The sequence below is a fragment of the Triticum aestivum genome, chromosome 7D (assembly GCF_018294505.1).
Source record: "Triticum aestivum cultivar Chinese Spring chromosome 7D, IWGSC CS RefSeq v2.1, whole genome shotgun sequence".
Taxonomy (NCBI): domain Eukaryota; kingdom Viridiplantae; phylum Streptophyta; class Magnoliopsida; order Poales; family Poaceae; genus Triticum; species Triticum aestivum.
This window is the reverse complement of record NC_057814.1, coordinates 522,801,344-522,811,192: the sequence shown is the minus strand read 5'-3', so window position 1 is coordinate 522,811,192 and position 9,849 is coordinate 522,801,344. Positions and strand designations below refer to the sequence as shown.

Sequence of the window (9,849 nt, the reverse complement as noted above, 5' to 3'; positions counted from 1 at the left end):
AAACTACACTTTTTTCCTAAGAATCCAAATCCTCCCAAAAAAATCCTGCGAAATTGGATTAAACCAAAGAAACCTGGCAAAAGGAATCCAGAAAACCCGTTAAAAAAAGGAATCCTGAAAACCGAAGTGTTGTGAGGAACTTGGGAGCCTGGTGCTCCTTTGTTCGAAGAACAAAAACCCTAGGCTAGATAGAACTGACACACTTCACTCGAAAAAAAGATAGAACTGACACACATATATATGGAATAATAAGGTCATAATGCCTTAGAGAGGAAGATCATATGTACTCCTAGAAGTCTGGAAACCGATTAACGAATGGGTTTAACCAATGCCACAGGAACCCTTATTACTTATAATACATTATTATATTATAAGATAAAAGCAGTTCTTTAGTTGCCCCTCTTCTGGCGGCCCTAGAACGGTATGCCATAGTCATCGCCTGCAAACTGGGGGCTCCAGACACAGAACACGTTGTCGGCGACGCCTGACTGGTTCGCAGAATCGTACACCGGGGCGTCTCCAGTGGCGGGTTCTTCAGCTATGGGTGCGTTGTTGACGACGTTCGCCGGGTTTGCTGGCTGAAGCGCCTGGTTCCAGGCTTCGTCTTCCTGGAGCAGTTCATCTGGCGCAATGCCGTCTACCAGGAGCAGATCCAATGGTACGAGGCCTTGCTGCTCCTGGCCCTGTCCTTCCATCTGGTTCATCCAGAATTTCTCCAACTCATCCCAATCCGAGTCGCTGAAAGGCTCAGACTGCGCATTTTCTGCACTGGGGTGGTAGTTGTCCATACCGTCAAGCAGGGCTTCGCTCCCAAGGTCCATCAGATCACCAGCGCCCATGGCTGCAGCAGGCACCTCGTTCACTCCATGCGGAATAGCTGCAGCGTGCACCTCGTCCATCGCATCTTTCTGCGGAGTAACTGCGCCATGCACCTTCTCCATGGTATCTTTCTGCGGAGTAACTGCAGCATGCACGTTGTCCATGGTGCCTTCGTGCATGTCATCGCTCTCCAGGCCGATGACAATCTTGCCTGCTGCTTCAGTACGACTGGTCTCCTCTCTCTCCAGGTTGATGAAAATCTTGCGTCCATATACATCAGCTGTTTTGCTCTTCACAGGCAGCACTTCACGTTTATTTGCCAGGCTCCCATTATAGTACTGCAGGCTCTCCTCGTACCGGTCCCAAATGGACTTGGTACCATGAATCAGAACAGAAGGTGGGCCTGCATTAATCTGGGAAACTTCTGCTCTGGCCGAACTCTCCCCCAGTTGTCCCCACGGCTTTCCGGGGTAATTGTACCACATAGCAGAGGCAGCTGAACTTCCCTCCACATGTGGCCACACCATCCCAGGGTACTTGTCCCAGATAGAAGAGGCAACCCCATGTGTGAACTGCGTCTGGGTTGTTGCCGGATAATTATTGGGTTTAGCACTGGCTAACTTGTATGACGATGAAATCATCTCAGATAATTCTTTCATGCTGGCATAATGTTGATAACCCTGAGATAACCTCTGTGCCCACAGCCGGTGTTTCTACATCAAAATACAGAACAGAACAGTCAAGACAGGGATCATACATCACAATATAGAAAGTGAGAGAATGCAGAAATTTTAGCGCTTTATCATAACAACGCTGAAATAGATGAACTTGAAACTTGTAGAGTATGCACGCTTTTCTCTCTCAAACACAAGCCCAGACGTGTTTCGCTTTGTATTAGAAGGAGAGTGCCAAGAAAGCACGAAGAGTACAAACAAACACTAGCACCAAGGACAAAAAGAAGCCAAAACCCTACTGCTAGCATCAGCTGACCAAAGTCACGTCAATAAGGCCCCAATTTAACAGAATCAAGGAGAAAATACCAATAAAGTAGTACATTGTTCACAAAATTCCAATTAACATGATAACAATTATTAATCCGTCGATTTGGTAAACTGGGTTATAATAATGCTTTGGATAGTCTGATTATTTACGAATTAGGACAACTTGCTAACATGCAAAAAGTTTTTTTTTCAATTGTGATTGGTTCTGTAACAAAATCTACTCCTGAAGCTGCATGGTTTGGAAATTTGTAATCTGATCTAGAGCACCATACAAAACTTAAACTCCATGGCATGCAGAGACAGAGTACTGACTACTAAGTACTGACGCAGGTATAAGACATAACAAAGGAAAATAAAGAAATAACAAAGGGGACACAGTAGAGTATCACGGTGGAAACATTCTTTCCTTCCAAGTTTATCCTGTTAAAATGTGATCTTGACCCTTGTATTTAGCATGTGAGCTTGCCCATAACTGTGTGAGCTTTTACTGGGGTGTGAATTAAAAGGTCAAAAATTAAATAAAGTTCTCTTCCCATTTGTTTCTTCAACAGCGTGCACATAGTTCTTTAAAATTTTGTGAACTCAGACACTGTTGCCACAGAAAATTACCCAATTGATTGAACACTGCAGAACCTATATTTACACAAAATAAATAGCAGAGTGGAATGTTTTATTTTTCGCACTAAGATCAAACCAATCATAAAAAATTGATTATTATGTTGTTGTTGCTATTCCAGTAGGTGTTTGTTTCTCTTTTACCTTTTTCCCTTTCACCCAATCACTGTATGTTAATGAGCACATGAGTTGATAAAAGGACTCATCTGCATGTAACATCAATTTCTTTGGTCAGTCAGCATCCATGCCAGCCTCCCTGTGTTAGTTACCGTGTCCCTCAAATTCTTGCCAAATCAGAAATCCGAATCCGAGCCAGATTCGGAGACCGTGACTTTGTCCGAGCAGCACTAGCTGCTGGTACTTAACGTGCCAGGGTACAAAATGGTGACAAAGATGATGTCCAAGTGGTGGCATACAGCTGCAACTTCGGGAATCGTGTAATGATGACCACCGTGAGCAGATCTCTTGCAATTAGCTGGTTCTACTAGATTAGTTTAGGCAATGCCGCAACCATTCTGTTGGTTAATCAATATATGTGTGTAGAAATGGCAAGTACGTCGTAGGTTCCATCTTAAACAGATATTCATGCATGGGGGATCAGGTTGGCAGTGGCAATCAATGGCCAATGGCCACGGAAGGGGGATTGTCAGCTGTAGTGGTGGGAACCAATGACTGGACAGAACTAAGGCCATGCCATCGAACTTCAAGGCTACAGCAGAATGACAATATCATCTTAATTAGTGGCAAACACAAAAAGTTTCGTTCAGGAAAGTGCATGGGACGAAAGAAAAATATAAGGCTCAAATGCCAAATGTTCAATCAGTTTAAACTAACTAGCATATGCAAATGCATAGGTTGTCAGCTTCTACTACTTATGATCGTCTATTAAACAAACAAAATTTAAGAAAAGCGTACATGCTGCCTATTGATGTACTGGCAATACCACAGTTGCAGATAAACTAAATCCATCACCCACCTGGAGATGGCTTGCGACATGCTGTCTGGTCAAATTCAAATCCTTGGCATTCATGTACTGGTGAATTTTTCCAGCCGTGGCAGCTGTTGATGCCAAAAAGAAAACACACACTCAAAGGTCATGTTTTTTAGCTTCTAAACATAATAAATGACTGATTTATGCCAAGTGCAGATAGCCTTACACGCCCCAAGCACTTCAACAGCCTGCAAGAACTTTTCGTGGAGCTCACTGCTCCACGTGAACCGACCCAGATTATCGGAATACACATTTGCGTTCAACGCATCTTGTTCTTCATCCTCAGTTTCAGACCTGTGATTTTTGATAGACCTGTGTTGCAGTGCTCTCATCCTCAGAAAATTAATGGTTTCAGTATCCAACGGCTTAACCACATTGAACCATGTTCCAAGGGTCATGTGTGCAGAGACTGCCTCGTCATAGGCACACATAGCTGCAGCCAAGAAACAACACTCCTAGACTTATGAGTTTGGGATGGAAGGAAAATTTCTTAAAACAATACAGCTCTCAATACAAATGCTTACTGATGAGAGGTACTTCAAGTTCATTCAGGATGTGGTGAAACAGCACCAAGGTGCCCAACTCTGTATTGCCAGGATGAACTTCCGCTACTATCAAATCAAGCTCTTCATCTTTAGCAACCCCCCTTTTAAGTGAATCTAGGGCCTCTTCCGGTGTATGGAAAGGAAGAACTACAAAACAAACTTTGGAGAGTAAACACCGTATTATTATGTCCAAATATAGTTATATTAATATCCCAACCTGCACGTACTATTGCAACAAGTGAGTATCTTCTAAGGACTAATATAGCTACTTGGTATGTGATTTTTCTCATTTGACCACATAATCCAACACTTTCTGCAATCTAATACTAGCACTTGGAAGGGCGGCCCAGTAACTAGCAGCTAGCTATATCCCATTACGAACTACATATGCTGCCTCTGTTTAAACTGTGAAGTTCACACAATATATTACACACATATATGCTATATAATCTAATGTCCTTTGGAAGGGTGACGCACTAACACTATATCCTATATGGAACTGCATCTGTTTCCTTTCTGTTTAAAAATGTCATATATGTACGGAAATGCTCCGCGTATATGATGGTTGTACAATCTATACATGATACCGAGGACAGGTTCACTGCCATGTGGGGCCATAGCTCGCCAAGCTTCACGTCATGAGAAGCGTTCTATATCCACACACGCAAGCCATCCAACCGTTAATTGGTGGTCCAGATCATGATGGATAGAACCTATAAATATTCCCACCGGACGACCGTACACCCAAACTTCACGCCAAGCAACCATACACCCAAAATTCCCGCCAAACAGCCGTACACCCAAACTTCCAGCCAAACAGCATACACCCAAACTTTCCACCAAACAGCAGAAATATGAAATATCTGAAATTCGATCAGATGTGCCTGTGTGGATAGAAGACACCAACAGGCATCAAATTGTGCCTTATATAGTAGCCCCATGAATATGCAAAATCTTTTACCTACTATCTTTCATTCTCCCTCGAAACACAACTTCCTTTTTGGACAAGAAAGGGAAAATTTGAAATGGAGATGCTTGGGAATTGAAGTGCGCACCTTTGAAGTTGAATCTAGCAAGCATATTGGAGATGGTCCACAGGGAAACCGGATCCTGATCAAGAACTAAAACTGAAAGATTTTCCATCAGGTCAGTGAGACCCTAAGGGGAAGAAACGAAGGCTACCAATGTTTTTTGACGCTGAAAGGCTACCAATGTTTGTGATGGATCTAACCATATATGGATCTAATACCTTCTTTTGGCGTGAGACCTTCACCAAAGCCAAAAGATACACACTATATACCAGACGATGTCAGAAAAGGACAAGAACTTAAGGAGTATAGACCATCTAATTTTTTATTCAAAAAGTGACCTGTATTTGGATAGGGAGGTTGAACAAGATATACTTACTTGAGAAATAAAAGTTAACATCATCATTATTTTGTCCTCTTGTGCTTCTTCAGTTTCCATGTAAAGAACATGCAAGACCATGTACAATGCAAGCCGGTGCTTATCTGTAGAGAGCAGATGCTTAATTAGGAACCCCTGTCACAGACATAAGCACTGGTGCTTAAGAGAAACACGGTTTATTTTACTAAGCACCTCTCTAAGATTGTTCATGGTCTAAGAAGGTTATCTGTTCTCTATCATCACGCTTGCTTTTGGCACACCCTTTGATTTGACCCAACCTGCATTTCGAATAGTCAACGCAGAAACAAGTTCAAAAAAAGACAAACAGATTGAACAGATGCATGAAAACCTAATTGTTCTATTTACTTCTCTTCTGTTTCGAATTTTGTTGTCAAATTTACCTAAGGCGCATATAGGACACATACATGTTCTCCCTAGCTCTCGCCCACAGTAATATTTTTTTTCTTCATTCAGTACCTAGTGTTAATATCAATACTTCAGTTGCAACCATTAGAACTTCCAAGTCCTAAAGGGTCTCAAGTCTCAACTTTCAAATGTCAAAACAAACCAAATGGTGATGTGCTGCTTTAAGATGATTCCTCAGGAAAAAGTCTGGAGAGTAAATAAGGCAATTTCTTGGCCAGCTTCATTACTTATAGCATGCAACAGTTTCACTGATTTATAGCATATGCTGTCATGCATACCAAGAATTCTACTACTAGGAGTCTTCCTGTGCAGAGGTGTCGTGACGATATATCATATAATCAATGGGTTAATTCATGCCGGTGAATTTGATCTTGTGGTGGTACCTGGGGCATGGCAGGCAATGTTGCGAGCACGCAATCCTACATGATGTATGCATGAGCGCTAATTGCACCGATGTACAAGATAACTTCACAAAAGACAAAAACCAGTAGTTGCAGCCGTGATTGCATGCTACCTTAATGCCGCAATAGACACTCACCCTAGCCCCAATTGCATCACCACATCTGCTCTTTTTAGGCATCAAACCTACATATCTATCCACATGATAATGTACCAACAAAAATAATGAGATGAGCGGTTGATTTCTACAAAGAAAAAAAGGTATATAACTGATTCCTTAACAAGGAAGATATGCGAATGATGTTAAACATTGATACAGCCTCTAAGCTGGATGGGACAAACTGAGGAAGAAACAACCAGGGCCAAGCCTAAAATCAATAAAAACTTCTAAAAGAGAAAGTATCCACGCTACGGGCGACCGCCCTGGGTTCCAACGCTTGTCACCACCCCTATCCCAAAAGATATATGACATGGCCTGTGCCCAGTGTGATGCATGTGTTTCTTGAAGGAACTGATTGCACATATATTATTTTTGAAGGAACTGATTGCCCATCTCGAAAACACCAGGAAGAGATCCCAGACGAAACGCCCTTCAAATCGAAACCTGGAAGCCAGCTTTTCCTTCAGATAATCGAACCGGGATCCACATACGCTCAGCAACAATCCAAGTAGGCGCGACGCAGATGCTTTAATAATAACCAAACCAAATCGAAGTAGGCAGACGCTTCGGAATGGTGCGCGCTTACTGGGGGAGGGAAGGCCAGGATCGAGGGCAGCGGCGCCGCCGGCGAGCGCGAGGCGTAGGAGGAGGCGCCTCGCCTCCCGACCGAGCAACGTCGGGATCCCTCTTCTCTCTCGCCGGCGGTCGCCGCCTCGCCATGCGCCGCCCCGCGAGTAGAACGGTCGGGCCCCACGGGGGGTTTGGGACGCAAACAGATGGGCCTGACTGCTGATGGGCTCAAAATGCTTTGGCAGAGTGGGCCCAGACATGGCCATATGAGCTGGCCCGGCCATAAAAGGGCCTGGCACGGCACGGCCCGTATCAGGTCGAAGGAGCTCAAGGATTAGCCCAAAATCACTAACTGACGAGTAGTCTTTTAAAAAAAAACTCCCACCTTCCCAGGTTGGTTGTGTTAAGAACAATGGTACATCTACGTAAACTAACCTACGTATCTTACGTAATGTGCAACATGGACATTTTTGATTGGGTATTGGAGGATTGAGGGGCCCAACCCCCTGAAAATCGCGGGGGGGATTATTGTTAGGCAGTTTACATTACTTTTCGTAGCCTCGTTCGTAGATGGAGCATTATTGGTCAAATGATGGGCTCCATGTGCGTTACTTGTCGCAACCTGGGAGTTTTTCTTTTTTTGTAAATTTGCTTATTTAAAATGTTTTATCTCTTGAATCATGTATCCAAATCTCGAACGTTGAAATCCTCGCGTCTAAGATCTTCAAAACTCGATCCTATGTTGATAGATTTTTACGAACTTTTTTTTCATGAAAACAGTCGGACAAAAAAAAGAACCGGAAGCACGTTTTTTTTCTTTCCGAAAGCCGTTTCCGAGAGGCACGCCGGCGCCTCTCGCGGAAGCAAAATCATGTCTCTCACACAAAAAAGAAAACGTGTTTTTTTGTTTCCGAGTGCCTCTCGCGGAAGCAAAACCGTGTCTCTCACGGAAGCAAAATCATGCCTCTCACGAAAGAAGAAAAAACGCATTTTTTTCGTAGGCACGACCTCATGCGGAAGCAAAATCGTGCCTCTCACGGAAGAAAAAGAAAGATAAAACAATTTTTTCTGTTTCCCCGTGCCTCTCACAAAAAAAAGAAAATGTGTTTTTTTCCGTTTCCGAGAGACGCGGTCGTGCCTCTCGCGAAAGCAAACTCGTGCCTCTCGTGGAAGCAAAACCATTTCTCTCACGGAAAAATACCGCGTTTTTTCACTCAAAACAATTTTCCCGGATTTTTCTGTCCAAAAGCTAAGAAAGACCAGTGGAAAACCGCAAAGTCAAAAAAAGAAGAAAAAAACATCTAAAAAGATGAAAACGCGTGTGAACAAATAAAAAAACCAGAGGGAGCGCCCAGAGCGTGACACGTGGCGGCGGCTGAGAGCGTGCCATAGCCCCCCTCCCTCCCTCCCCCCCCCCACCCCCATGTGATCGTTGGAGAGGCTTTCGAAGGAGCGCTCATCAACTAGTTTGCTCCCGGATTAGCCTGGCACGCAAGCGGCCTTAAAAAAATCCTGGCACCGAGCTAAAAGGGGCGGCCCGCAAATAAAAGTGTCATGTCGGGCCAGCCTTAGGTGAAATTACTAAAGGGTACTCATTACAAAAGTCACTTCCCTTCTTCTTTGACGATGACTAGGTATGTGCATGTGTGTTGCCACGGGAGTCGAATATTTTCAACACAATAAAAGCATGAAAAATCATGGTATTCTGTTATCACAAGACACTACAATCCACATAATCTTACAAACATTTTGTTTTCAGCCAGACTGAGACAATAAGCATCAAATATACATAACTTCGCCAAAGCAAGCATGAACAAAGGACTCTAAACATATAATTCAAATACATCATTTGAATTAAAAATTAGCTTCATGTTGATGTAACTCTTCAGAGTATGCAACAAAAGAGCGATTCATGCCTTACCACAACAATAAAAGACAATTGCTAGACAGAAAAAGAAATGGCATAACCAGCAGGCACACCTCAAATTTCCCAACTTTAATCAAATGGATCTATATGTGTCATGCTCACTAGTCACTTCCCATTGTGAAAGTGCAACTAATCTCCGGGTGGTTTTGGTAATTCATAACAACATATAGCTCATTGAACTAATATCCTTTTAAGATAAATATTTCAGGATGTTCAGTGGTTGGCATGGCATGGACTAGAGATGTGGACCCCTCAAAATGCTAAGGACAAAGATTGGCAAAATCTCAAGACTCTTCATTCTATTTTAGTGATCCAAGATCACATTGAGTCCATAGGAAAGCCAATACTATTAAAAGGGGATGAGGTATTGCTTAATGGCTTACTTGCGCAAGTGCTTAGTGATATTGCTCCAAAACCCTCTGCCACTTTCTCCATCCAAATATGTCCAAACCCAAAACTCCAACTCGGCCCCACCGATTCTTTCTATCCGGAGCCATCGAGTTCATATGACATAGCCACTGCCAGAAACCCTAACAGTTCAGTCTCACCAATACGGATCTCGGTCTCACCGAGATGGCCTTGCAAATTCTCTATGGCTTGTTGTAATTATTTCGGTCTCACCGAAATGTTGCAATTGGTCTCACCGAGTTTGCTTCACAGACTCTCTATTGCTTATTGCTTCACTTTGGTCCTACCAAGTTGATGCAACCGGTGCCACCGAGATGAAGTTTTCCCTAAGCCCTAGCACATCGGTCCCACCGAGTTGTTCCAGTCGGTCCCACCGAGATTCCTAGCGTTCACATTTTTTAACTAATCGGTGCCACCGAGTTTAACCATTCGGTCCCATTGAGATGAGTCAAATGTGTGCAGCGGTTGGATTTTGTGTGGAGGCTATATATACCCCTCCACCCCCGTCTCCATTTGTGAGAGAGCCATTAGAACATGCCTACACTTCCACCATTCATTTTCTGAGAGAGAACCACCTACTC

General features: G+C 43.4%; 1 pseudogene; it reads right to left on the bottom strand.

The window, feature by feature from the left end:
- Positions 1-222: 222 nt before the first annotated feature.
- On the bottom strand, positions 223-6,312 carry LOC123165841 (uncharacterized; annotated as a pseudogene).
- Positions 6,313-9,849: the final 3,537 nt, after the last annotated feature.